The sequence below is a fragment of the Nematolebias whitei genome, chromosome 9 (assembly GCF_014905685.2).
Source record: "Nematolebias whitei isolate Nwh7 chromosome 9, NemWhi1, whole genome shotgun sequence".
Taxonomy (NCBI): Eukaryota; Metazoa; Chordata; class Actinopteri; order Cyprinodontiformes; family Rivulidae; genus Nematolebias; species Nematolebias whitei.
Window position 1 is genome coordinate 46,370,498 of NC_056506.1, and position 13,022 is coordinate 46,383,519.

A 13,022-nucleotide genomic window follows, 5' to 3' on the forward strand; every position below is an offset into this window, starting at 1 on the left:
TGAATATAAACAGTGGTGTGAATATAAACAGTAGTATGAATATAAACAGTAGTGTGAATATAAACAGTGGTGTGAATATAAACAGTAGTATGAATATAAACAATAGTATGAATATAAACAGTAGTGTGAATATAAACAGTAGTATGAATATAAACAGTAGTGCAAATTGAATGAGCACACGAGCGTGTGTTGAATGTATAACCCGTTTTTTAATGATGCAGAGTTCAGTGTTAAAAGTTTTTGTGTTGTGTGGAAATGTGTGAAAGTTGTGTGTGTTAAGACGGTACAAGATGGAGGGGAGGCAGAGCAGGCAGAGAGTTCAGCATCCTGACTGCCTGATGAACAGAGCTGTCTCTCAGTCTGCTAGTTTGAGCCTGGAGACCCCACAGTCTCCTCCCTGATGGCAGCAGGCTGAAGAAGCTGTGTAGTGGGTGTGTGGGACCACCCGTCATGCAGAGGGCTTTCTGAGTGAGGCGGGTACTGTGTAAGTCATGTAGTGAGGGGAAGGAGGTGCTGACGATCTTCTCGGCTGCTCTCACGATGCGCTGGAGTGTCTTGCGGCAGGATGCAGTACATGCACCGAACCACACCGTGATGCAGCTGGTCAGGACACTCTCTATGGCACCCCTGTAGAAGGTGCACATGACGGGGGTTGGAGCTCCAGCTCTTTTCAGCTTGCGGCGAAAGTAGAGGCGCTGGTGAGCCTTCTTGGCCAGTGATGCAGTGTTCCTGCTCCAGGACAGGTCCTCTGAGACGTGCACTCCCAGAAACTTGGTGCTGCTCACTCTCTCCACAGTAGTATCATTGATGGTCAGAGGAGCATGCTGGACGTGCAACTTCCTGAAGTCCACAACAATCTCCTTTGTCTTATCCACGTTCAGAGAGAGATTGTTGTGTCTGCACCACAAGGCAGTGGTGTTTTGAGTAGCAACCTAATTTTTGAAAGGAAACGTTCCTACTCCTAAATATAGCCACACATCAAAATGGAAGTCGTTACCTCACTAATTTTTCAAGTTATCATGTTCACAATGTGGATGGACAGACAGATGGAGTGTAGTTCTAATTCCCTGTGTTTGCTTCACGACGGGGTAATCTGTGAAGAAATTTAGAAATGGCCTTGCCTGCTAAAAATCTGACTGAATTAAGAAAAATAATAGAATTGATTAGAATATATCTTTATTGGCATTGCATACACATGTTGCACAACAACTGCAATCCTTATAAAGTAAAATTCCCCAAACTACCCGTATTGTAAAATAATTTTCATCTGCTATATAAAAATGATCTTGATCTGAGATCATTACCAAAAAGTGCAATTCTCAAACCAGCAAGGAGTTATTAAAAAAAAAAAAAAAACATAAAATGTGAAAACTAGATCATTTGGTTATACCAGTTTAGATTAGAGGTGTTCTTTTCTTATCAGAAATGGAAGTCACATGAGTATTATCAGACCATAATTGGTTAAAAACGGCAAAATTAACAATTTTCTTGTCTCATTGTGGAGTTTAGAAATCAGGTCGTCTTGTGCCCACGTAGTTATTCACAGCAGGTTAACAATTTGCCCAAACTGTTGCATGCCACTGGTTATTTTAGCACGTCTGCAGTATTCTTGCATAAATGCAAAGTAAGAGTTCTGTCAGTTTAAAGCCTCTTCTTTTTTTTCCCACCCACTGGTTCCCAGCAGGACATTAGCACTTAGCAGAACTTCCACAAACTGCAAGTGCCGAAAAAATTCACAGAAACTGTTAAGACAGAATTATACAGCATGTGTTGAGTCCATGTCCCTGCAGAGCACAAAGGTACAACGTGCATCATATCAAACTAACTTGATCTTACTAGACTGAAAAGAGGTGTAAAAATGAAGAAAATATATATTTTTAAAGGAAAAGTGCTTCGTGGCTGTTACATGAGGATGATCTCCAGGATCGCTGTGGAAGCATCCAGCTGATTCTCCTCTGATATGTAGTCAGCTCCTGATGCAGGATCTCAGAGAGCAAACACTGCTGTATGGAGAAAAAAAACTGATGAATAAATGAAAGTCTCCTTTTCATTTCCACCTCCTGCTGCTGCCAACATTCAGCCTTCAGCAGTTGTTCTCTGAGGAGCAGCATCGCTCTAAATTCATTAAGGGAACAGAGACTATGGGTGTTTTGTAATGCCGCCCACACCCTGAACCTCACCTAATATTATTTACCTGTAGAATAAGTGACAAAACGCTGCTGCGCACTTGGAGGTTGTGTTCCTGGGATAAAGATCTGGTTTAAATCCCAACACATCTATGAGGGATATTCCTGAAATTACAAATACAACAGACAACACATGGTTGAACAGTCTGAGAACTTGCGTTTCACTGATCTTCAAGATCACGCTGAAAACTATGTTTTTTGTTTGTTTGATTTTCTCTATGGGCATCCCATAAGCACAAGGTGGTTTCTGTGTGTAGGCATGTTTTAAGTTATTGGCAACAAAACCACGCCCGTGCACATAAGCTGCCAACACACTCCTCCAATCTTCATTCAGGATGTCGATCTGCATTCACAAAGACGTTTCACTTTGGATGTGTAGTCCCATCACACTGTTATGTGTAAAGTAGTCCTCTGCATTTAAGACTTGACCAAGACCCTGCAAAGACCATACATGTTCCATCCATCTATACATTTCCTTTACCCACCTATGGTGCCTGTCTCCAGCAGTTACTGTGTGGGAGGCAGAGTACGCCCCGACCACATCACAGGTCCATCACAGAGACACAAAGAAACAAACAACGATTCACCCTCCCACTCATACCTAGGGATAATTTATACTACCGTATGTTCGCACTGCAGGCAAATGTGACACATAAAAAATAAAAAAAAGACAGTCTAAACGTGACAAAGGTAAAATAAATAAAAGAAAGTTCATATCTGACCCGTCTTTTTCATATGTGGTACCGAATTGGATACATATGTCTTTCAAAGCGACTGCACTCCGAACGGTCATGTCACATTTCATCCAACCTTTACATCACTGAGGTGGGTGTGAGCGGATCGATGCAAGTATTAATAATATGATACTGACCTCGTGCGGTTTAAATCTTCGAACTCCGCATGTCTTCAGCTGCAGAACAAAAGTCCAGTTGCTTCATCTTTGTTCCTTTAATTTCCCATGTCCCGGATGACTGAGAATCCACTCCGACAGATGATGCTAACGTTAATGTCTTAACTGTTTTGATACCAACGTGATCGATACTTGAGTTTGTTTGCAGCGCCACTACGTCGCTCCCATTCCAAAAATACAGTGCTGCTCTGGAGAAGCTGTCAAGAGGCAAAGTTACACGCTGGACCAAACAAGCACGTTCGATAATAATTTAATTGGTTCTGATTGCACAACTTAAAGCTGTGTAGCATTCATATTTGCTTCCTTCAACACAGCATGCTGCGCGTGACGTCACGTTTTCTTCTGTGCATTCAGGTCAGAACTGTAAACGGTTCACCTGAAGTCTGATGGAGGTCACTTTTAAATGATGATGTGAACGACCACATAATTTATTTATTTACTGAGAATTAAGAACTGCAGTGTGGATGTAGCCTTAGAGTCACTAGTTAACCTAACATGCAACTAATTGATCTGTGGGAGGAAACCAGAATACCCAGAGGAAACCCATGCGCGGGGAGAACATGCAAACTCCTATAGAGGCCTTCGGCAGGGAGGTGATCCTGCAACCTTCTTGCTGAAGGGTGACAAGTCTAACCATTATGTCACCTGCCTGTGGATCACTTAACTGCAAATTTAATAATTCTGAGTATGTATGTAACAAAAGTGGAGAAGAAACTATTTTTGAATGATGAAGGATCCTATAGCAGAATCAGAAGCTGCAGCCTAAGCAACTAATACAGCACCAGTCATACCCTTTATCATAAGGAACATTTAAAGTCTTATTTCAAAAGTACAGAGAGGACAGCTGAAACAAACCTAGAAGCTGCTCCCTCACTAAAAAAGTTTAGCAGCTGAAAGCTCTGCCTCACATTCCACTTTTAGAGACTCTAGGATCCTCAAGTAAACCTGCCCTGTGAGAACAAAGTGCTCTGTTGGATATAAATATAGAACAAAAAAGATCTTTAATATTAGATGGAGCTTGGTGTGTCAGGAGAATTTTATCCTAGATTTTCCAGGGAGACGTTGAAGAGAAGCTGATCTTGTAGGAATATGACTTCTTATAATTCTCATCACAACTTTCACTGCAGCATTCTGAAAATGCTGGAAGCTCCCCAGAGATGTTTTAAAGGCTCTTCCGACTATAAATGTTCACAACAGTTCAGCTTAAAAGACTCAAATCCATGTACTGTTGTTTCTGCTCTAATAGCACAAAATATCCCAAACGTTGTCAAATAGAATAAAAAGGAAGATTGCTTTAGATGCTAGTAAATGCTACATGTGGCTCACAGACACTATGCTAACAGAACTATGCATTGTAGATGTAATATTTACGTTCAACGTCAGTTTAAAGTAGGTGTTTTCATGTTAAAACATTCAAATTCAGCTGAAACTGTTTTGTAAGCACCAGAAGCCTTGCTAGACTAATTGTTAAGTTTTTCAGTTGTTAGTCCATACAAAGGCAGGTAAGAAGAATACAAGACTGTAAGACCAAAAGGCTTGAGGAAAACCATTTTTTATTTGACTCTTTATGAAACTCAGCAGTTTTATTCACTTCTTTGTGCTTCACACTTCATGGGTTGATGTAGTTGACCACAGTGGAGGCTGTAAGTGGGACACCAGAAATGGATTAAAAGCCTTGATAGTCTATTGATTGGCCTTTTACTTCGGCTTTGAGGGTAAATTACTCAACTTTTTCAGCCACCTTTTGCTTACTCATCTTCAATTTCTTGTTCTTTACTTTTCTCTCCTCTCTGTTCTTCACCTTTTATTCAATTCCTTTCCCCCAACCCTTCCACTGCACCTCCTTCCTCTTCCTACCATCTTTGGCTGAAATCTCTTCTGATCTTCTGAACTAATGTCATTGTTCTTCTTGTTTAGCAGTCTTTATGTTTAATGTTTTCTTTCTTTTGAAGGCTGAGCTGACAGTTATCGGTGATGCTGCTGCAATTACTCTGAAATACAACTTGAGAAGGAGTCTGCTGCGCCTGACTAATTGTTTTCCCAGAGAGAATTGAAGGCAGAATTAAACTTTAATTGTAGGCTGTATTTTGGGACTTGAAGAACAGCCAAGTAATAATGTTCATATTCAGTTATCCTCTGTGAACCCCCCCCCCCCCCCAACAAAATTCCTTAGATTACAATGCATCAGATTTTCTGACAGATCTCTGACACATTTTCATTTTTACCTGGTGGTGGATGGGTTAAATGCAGAGACTAATTTCACCATTGTATGGAAACATACAGTGATGACATTGTGATGACATCATTATTATTATTATTATTAATAAATGTGAGAACAAACTGCCTGAATTTACATGATGTGATCTGACAATAAAACATCCTTTGTCACTGCAGAATTGTTTTTTATCACAGTGTGACCACTTCTTCTTACAGTTGCTCTTCTTCAGGGGGTCTCCATAGCGAGACCTCCTCCTCCATCTCACTCTGTCCCCTGACTCCTCTGTCCTCACCCCACCTCCATGTCCTCTCTAACTGCATCCATAGATCTCTTTGTCTTTTTCCTGAAACTTCTCCATCCTGCCTGAACTCTCTTTTTCACCTCTTTACCACATTCCCCATTTTCCTGGATAGTGGACCCCAAGTCCTTGAAGTCCTACATGTTTGTGACCTCACTGTTCCACCAGCCTCCCTCTCATTCACACACATGTACTCTGTCTTACTACGGCTGACTTTCATTTCACTTCTTTCAAGTGCATACCTCCACCTCTCAAAGTTCTCTTCCACACGTTCCTTGTTCTCACCACAGATCACAATGTCATCTGCAAACATCATAGTCCATGGGAATTCCTGCCTGAGAATTCCTGCCTGACCTCATCAGTTAGTCGGTCCATCACCAGAGCAAACAAGAAGGGGCTCAGAGCTGATCCTTGATGCACTCCCACCTCAACCTTGAAGCTATCTGTCACTCCTACAGCACATGTTCATGTTGCTGCTGATCTGTTTCAATGTTGATGTGTTCATGCGTGCACATCTGCTCACGAACTCATGTTCATGTTTGTGCTGATGTTCAATGTTTTATGTTATGAGTGCTTAGTGTATATTTAGTTGATGTTTTTCTTAGTTCATATCTTAGATGTTATTACTGTTTTTCTTAAACATTTTATTGTTGGATGTAACTGGGACCCCGTGTACATAATTTCGCTCCACCACATGTACCACATGAGGTGCGAATGACAATAAAGAAACTCTGACTCTGACTCTCTCTGACTCTGACATCTCACCACTGTCCTGCAGTCTAGTCTAACATACTTCTTTGTCACTACAAATTTCCTCATGCGATGCCTCCTCCCTCGGCACCTGTCATATGCTTTTTCCAAATCCACAAAGACACAATCGAGTTCTTTCTGACCTTCTCTGTACTTCTCCATCAGCATCCTCAAAGCAAAGATGACCTCTGAGGTGCTCTTTCTTGGCATGAAACCATAATGCTGCTCATAGTCACCTCTGGTAGAAGTCATACTTCTTTCTACAGGTGTCGTTGTGTCTTCTGTTTTGCCTTTACTACCTCCCTCATTGCCCTGCATTGCATATCTTTATATTCCTGTCTATTCTTTTCAGTCCTCTCACTGTCCCATGTCTTATTGGCCAGCCTTTTCCTCAGGATAACTTCCTGCACTTTACTATTCCACCACCAGGTTTCCTTATCATTAGTGTCATCTTTATTGTCTTAGTGGTCTTCAATTCAAATTTACGACACATGAGAATAGTGGTTAAAAATGCCACCTATAAAATGGGACACACCTTCAAGAAGCCATTGCATCATCAGTTGACTCAAATCCATAACTTTTGGACTACAGTGATATTTTCTATTTATCCCTCAGAGCAATGATTCCACACTCCTGACCTCCATTAATCTTACCTTCTCGTGTGGGTGGTTGGATCTGATACCTTGACAAAACACATGGGGGGAAAGGAACCGAAGATATCTCCTTGATTTAAAGCGACAGCCGTGACTTTTAAGTGCTCAGAGCATCCACCAGCAGCTCACCTCCATTATATTAGTGGTGGTTATTCTGACAGCAGGGACACAAGAAATCTCTGTATGCCTTTTATTCCCTGAGTTGTTTTTCTTTAATCTCCGTCTCCTTTTTCACACAGTCTAATCGCCATGTGAATTGGTCAGAGTGTCTGCCCTTTTCTTCTCTCTTGTCACTGAACACGTCTTTTTAGTCAAGTGGTTATTAGCTCTGGCCTTTAGCGCTTTAAAGATCAGCTACCAGACCGACACTGATTCATTTTCACTGCTGCACTCTTTTCTCAGCTTGTCAGAAAGCACCGGTCAGAATTATATGTTGCTGGTTGTAGGAGCACCTGTTGCCGCTCTCACTTTACATGACACCTGTGTTGAAAGAAATACCAAAATCGGTAAACACGACAGATTTTACAAAAGAGAAATTAAAAGAAACTGGATAACCTTATTGTTCTTCTCTCTTTTCTTTCCTATTATCATCCCCTGCCATTAAATGTGGGTGATAATTGCCTCTGTTATTTTCAAAATATCTCGAGCGAGGGATGTTTTAAGCTTGTTTGTTGGACGGTCCAGGCCATTACTTAAAGGTGTTCATCTTCTGCACAACTCAAGCAGCAGGCCAAAAGAACAAACAAAACGCAGCCTATTTTTAATCCACTTACCTGTACCTATACCATACCATTTTATTTATAGAGCACTTAAAACGGTGACAAGGCCAACCAAAGTGCTGTACAGACAGAAAAAACAGGCAACACGCAAAGCAAAATACAAAATGAAATAAATCAGAATATAGACATAAAAATGTTGCAGATAATAAATACAAAGTATAACGACTAACCAGTGTGGAGCATACAGGTTCCAAACCCAGATCATCTGGTGTTGAAAGCTACTTAATAGTAGTGAGTTTTTAAACGGGATTTGAAAACCAAGAGGGAGGGGGCCAGTCTGACAAGCAGAGGCAACTCGTTCCAGAGTCTTAGTCCTGCTACAGAGAAGGCCCTGTCACCTCTGCGCTTAAGATGAGTTCCTGGAACTGTGAGAAGTAACTGGTCTGCTGACCTTAGAGAACGTGGTGGGACATACGGTTGTAGCAGATCAGAGAGATGGGGGGGGGGGGGGGCTGTTCAGCGATTTGTAGACATACAGGAGTATTTTGAACTGGATTCGAAGATGAACCGGTAGCCAGTGCAGTGAGACCAAGACTGGTGTAATGTGCTCTCTTTTGCCTGCACTGGTTATAAATCGGGCTGCTGCATTCTGGACCAGTTGTAGTCGTGCAATGGAGGTCTGACTGATACCAAACAGGAGCAAATTGCAGTAATCAAGCCTAGATGTAATGATTGCATGTATTACTGTCTCAGGGTTATTTTTGGACAAAATGGGCTTCAGTTTAGACAGTTGCCTCATTTGGAAAAAAATTCAGGATTTAACAATCATGTTTACCTGCCTGTTGAGTTTCATGGAAGGGTCCATTATCACTCCCAGATTAGTGGCTTTTTGTTTTTCTGATAGGGTTAGAGCGGAAAGGTCGATGCAGTGGTTCGTGATCGTGTTGTTGGGAGGGAACAACATGACTTCAGACTTCTTTTCATTGAAACTTAAGATATGTAAAGCCATCCAGTCCCTGATGTCAGCCAGGCAGTCAAGCAGAGGATGAATAGAGCATGTACCATTGTGTCTTAGGGGGAAGTAAATTTGACAGTCATCAGAGTAGAAGTGAAAGGGTATGTTGTGTTTCCGGAAAATAGCACCAAGTGGCAGCAGGTATAAAAAGAATAGGAGGGGACCCAGGATGGACCCCTGCGGAACCCCCTATTTAAGGTCTGCTGCTGCAGAACTAAAATCTTTGATGGAAATACAAAAGGATCTGTCAGCGAGGTAGGATTTGAACCAATTGAGGGCTGACCCTGTGATGCCCACCCATTGCTCCAACCTAAAGATGAGAATCTCATAGTCGATGGTGTCAAAAGCGGCCGTAAGGTCCAATAGGGCAAGCAGCACAGAATCACCTGTATCTGTGGATAATAATATGTCATTAAAACCCTTCAGTAGGGCAGTTTCAGTGCTATGGAGAGGTTTAAAGCCAGATTGGAATAGCTCTAAGATAGTGTGATCCTCCAGGAAGCACTTCAACTGGGACTAAACTATTTTCTCCAGTAGTTTGGAAACATATGGGAGTCTGGAGACAGGCCGGAATTTGGATATAACTGAGGGGTCATGGTTTGTTTTTTTTTTCAGGAGAGGCTGGACAGCAGCATGTTTAAAGGTTTTTGGCACCACGCCAGTGGATAAACTACTGTTTACTATAGCAAGAATGGACAGACCTCGAGTAGGAAAAACCTCCTTTAGTAGTCGAGGGGGGACCACATCAAAGGGGGAGCCAGAAGGTTTCAAGCTGCACATGACCTGCTCTAGAGAAGACAGAGAGATGGGCTCAGAATGATCATATATACAAAAATACACAATTGTCCTATCTTCCTTAACAAAAACAGGAGAAAATTATCTTAAAGTAAATGGCAGCCCACCCCTATAAACTCCTCACTAAACCATTTACAAAGCAACTAGTTGGCTGACGTGGCACAGTGAGTCAGGTGTGGCTGGTTGGGGTTTGGAATCATGTCATCACTTCTGCAGCTCATCTTTATGCAGTTAGTTTCTTCAGGCAGCCAACCCTCATTTGTTAAATGCATGTACGTACAAAACACATGAAACAGACTGGTTTTAATAAATATTTCAGAGAGAAACAATTAAATTCTCATCTATACCCTATTTAAATTTTGAATCACTTTAACAAACATAAATTTGCATAACTCAGTCAGTTTTGGGAGCAGCACGGCGGCGCAGTTGGTAGAGCTGCCGCCTCTCAGCGAGTAGGTCACCCCAGTTTAAAATCCCGGCCGGGGGCCTTTCTGGATGGAGTTTGCATGACCCCCGCGACCTGAAAAAAAGAAGGGGGTAAAGATGGATGGATGGATGGATGGATGATGGATGGATGGATGGATGGATGGATGGATGGATGGATGGATGGACAGTTTTGATTTTTGTGTAGTAGCGGCTCATGACCGACACATACTAAAAGATTCCACATAAGATTATTTTCCAGCTTTGACCAAAGCAACTCTTAACTGTCATGTTTTTAAGTTTAAGATGAACTCCGTCATGAAAACCTTTATTTTGTCGATGTTTTGTGTTGTTCATGTTGTTGTCATTCCTGGCTGGGGTTAACGTGTAGACTGACACTAATGTAGCATTAACATTTAATGACCGTTTGGACAGACCTACCTGTAGTGTGGTCTGATTTTCATGAGCTACAGTTTCTTTCGTTGGTGCTAAACGGAGCACACGATAATAATAAGAGAAGAGGTTTCCCTTCAGGTTTTATTTGTTTCTCTTTTCGTTTGTGTTCCTTCCAGCTCGTCAACACAGCAGCAGGTTGTCAAATAAAATTGGCTCCAAGCTGCTGAAACGGAAAACGATACCTGAGGAAGAGTTTGTGCTTCCCGATACTTACTAAACAAGTGTGCGTGTGGGTGTTTGTTTATGTTACTTTGTAAGGCCCATTTTTCCAGCTTATACTACATTGTGAGGACCAACTGCTCCTTATGGGGCCCAAAGACTGGGCCCCATAAGGAGCAGTGTTGTTGGTGGGTTAGGGCTTAGGTTGAGAAGTGAATTCAGGATATGCTGGGTTCAGGTTTAGGTATGTACTGGTAATGGTTAGGTTTAGGGTAAAGGTCAGGGTTAGGCTCTAGAAAAATGAATGGAAGTCAATGCAAAGTCCCCATAAATATTGCAAAACAAACCTCTGTGTGTGGGTGTGTGTTTACGTGCGCTCAGTGGGATTCCTCCTTCAAAATCTGTCCATCTGGTGTTTGAGCTCGGTCATTTTTTCGCTTGACAAAATATTTTACACACCCCTACACACGCACACACACACACACGCTCACACACACACACACACACAAGCAAATCGCCTGTATTGATTTTGCATTTTGAGTCATTACTGTGCTGCAGCTCGGTCGACTTGTTTATCTGTCTAAACACTCCTGTCAGCAGTGGTGTCACTATTGTCTAAAACAAACACACACACACACTCAATTGTGCTTTTTGGTTTGATGGGTAGTGTGAGAAATAAAACCCATTAATCTTAGCTTTAGCTTTATATTACTTTTTTGTGCAATAATCAACATCAAGTGGCCTTATTGATTCATTACAGCAAATTATTTAAAATTGTTGCAAATCTGCTAAAAATATATATTTTAACTTATACGTATAATAATTCCCCTTCTTCTCATTGATCACTTTTTTTATTTGTGAGAAAACATTTCATCCTGGGAATCCCTGCAGAGCTCAGCTTCTCTTTATTGATGATATTTGATCTGAGGAAGGATACAAATGTAAAACTAATAAATGTTTGGAGCACATCTTCTCATCGATTCACGTGGAGAATTATATCACCACGCTTCTGGACGGGGGTTCTCGGGATGCAGCTGGAGGGTTTGTACATCTGCACCGGACTGTATGTGCGAAGTGTTTTTTTATACACACTTATCAGCTACTATAAGTCACGACGGCCTCGGCTCCCCAGCTTACAGACTTGGAGGTGACATTGGAGTACCAGCTGCACATGCACTATCAAATCAGCTCCTCATTCAGCTCTCTCTGCTAACTCAACAAACACATGGTTCATGGCAGTTCATGGGCAGTTCATGGGCGGTTAACATTCTCAGCCATAGTAGTTAAAAACATCCACAAACCTTGACCAAAATTCCCCTGACACTTTTCAAATTATATGTTGTCTTTATGTAAATATTACAACTTGTATAAAAGCACTAGGATAAAATCCTACAATAAGAAAAAGTTTGATAAATAATAAATAATGTTGCGATAAACAGAGTTTTTCCTTAGTTTGCACATATCTCAGGAGATGTTTGATAAGTCGGACTGCTTCGAGGCCAAACGGGGGAATCAGATTCAGATAAGCCACATTTGTTGATTTATTTTTTTTCAGGCAGGCTGTTATTTCTCGTCAGCCTTGAGTTCTGCTGGTACTTTTTAATGATCCAAAATGGCCAGATTTATGGGCATGCCACTGGTCCGTGCTTATGAGCCCCTCCAAGGTCGTCCCCAACATGCTAGCGAACCCCAGAAGCCGCAGGTGGCCTGCGATTCTCACAAATCGCTTCCATCTTACGGTTTAGCTCATAAATCAGCTGATTTTGAGTCCTCGAAGCACGAACCAAACCTTCACACAGACTCGACAGTTTTGCAGAGGCCGAAACTACCGCCGCCGTCTTCCTCAAAAGCTAATTATAAAGGCATAATTGGTGATTTTATGTGAATACATATTTTAGATTTTCAAAAATTGGTTGCTCAAAATGGCCGCATGGCTCGCTTCTTGAAGTCAGTGAGATTGCAGCTGATTTTTTATTTTTTTACTAATTTTCTGTCACAGATGTAAACAGTCCAGTCATAGCTCAGTGAGATACAGGCTTAAGATGTGTAGACCCTTCTAAGTTAAGAGGATTTAAAAGATTTTGAACATTAAGATTGTGTTTAAAACAATAATGTTATACTGTTATTACCTATTTAAATTTAAATTAGATTTAAAAGTAGCGTCTGTTAATAAGAAGGAACTAACTGCAGGTGTCTTCAAGTGTCGCAGCAGACATGAACTATTAGACTTTTAATTTTTTTTTTCTCATTATAGGCTCAAAATTAGCTTCAAAGACATTTGCAGTTCACATTTCATCCGTTTGATTTCTGAACAAATATTATAATTCAGTTTAGACTGAGTGTTTAGTCCCAGTTCCAGAACACGTTTCATCTCATCCCACCAAGAAAAAACCTCATAAATCACCTTTTTTCTGCCCCCCCCCCCCCCCCCCCCCCCCCC

The 13,022-nt window shown here is 41.4% G+C and overlaps 1 protein-coding gene across 1 annotated transcript in view; it reads left to right on the plus strand.

The window, feature by feature from the left end:
* The window catches only part of LOC119414301 (contactin-associated protein-like 4), a 152,921-nt gene that overhangs the window by 54,420 nt on the left and 85,479 nt on the right, over nucleotides 1-13,022 (plus strand). The window lies entirely within an intron of this gene.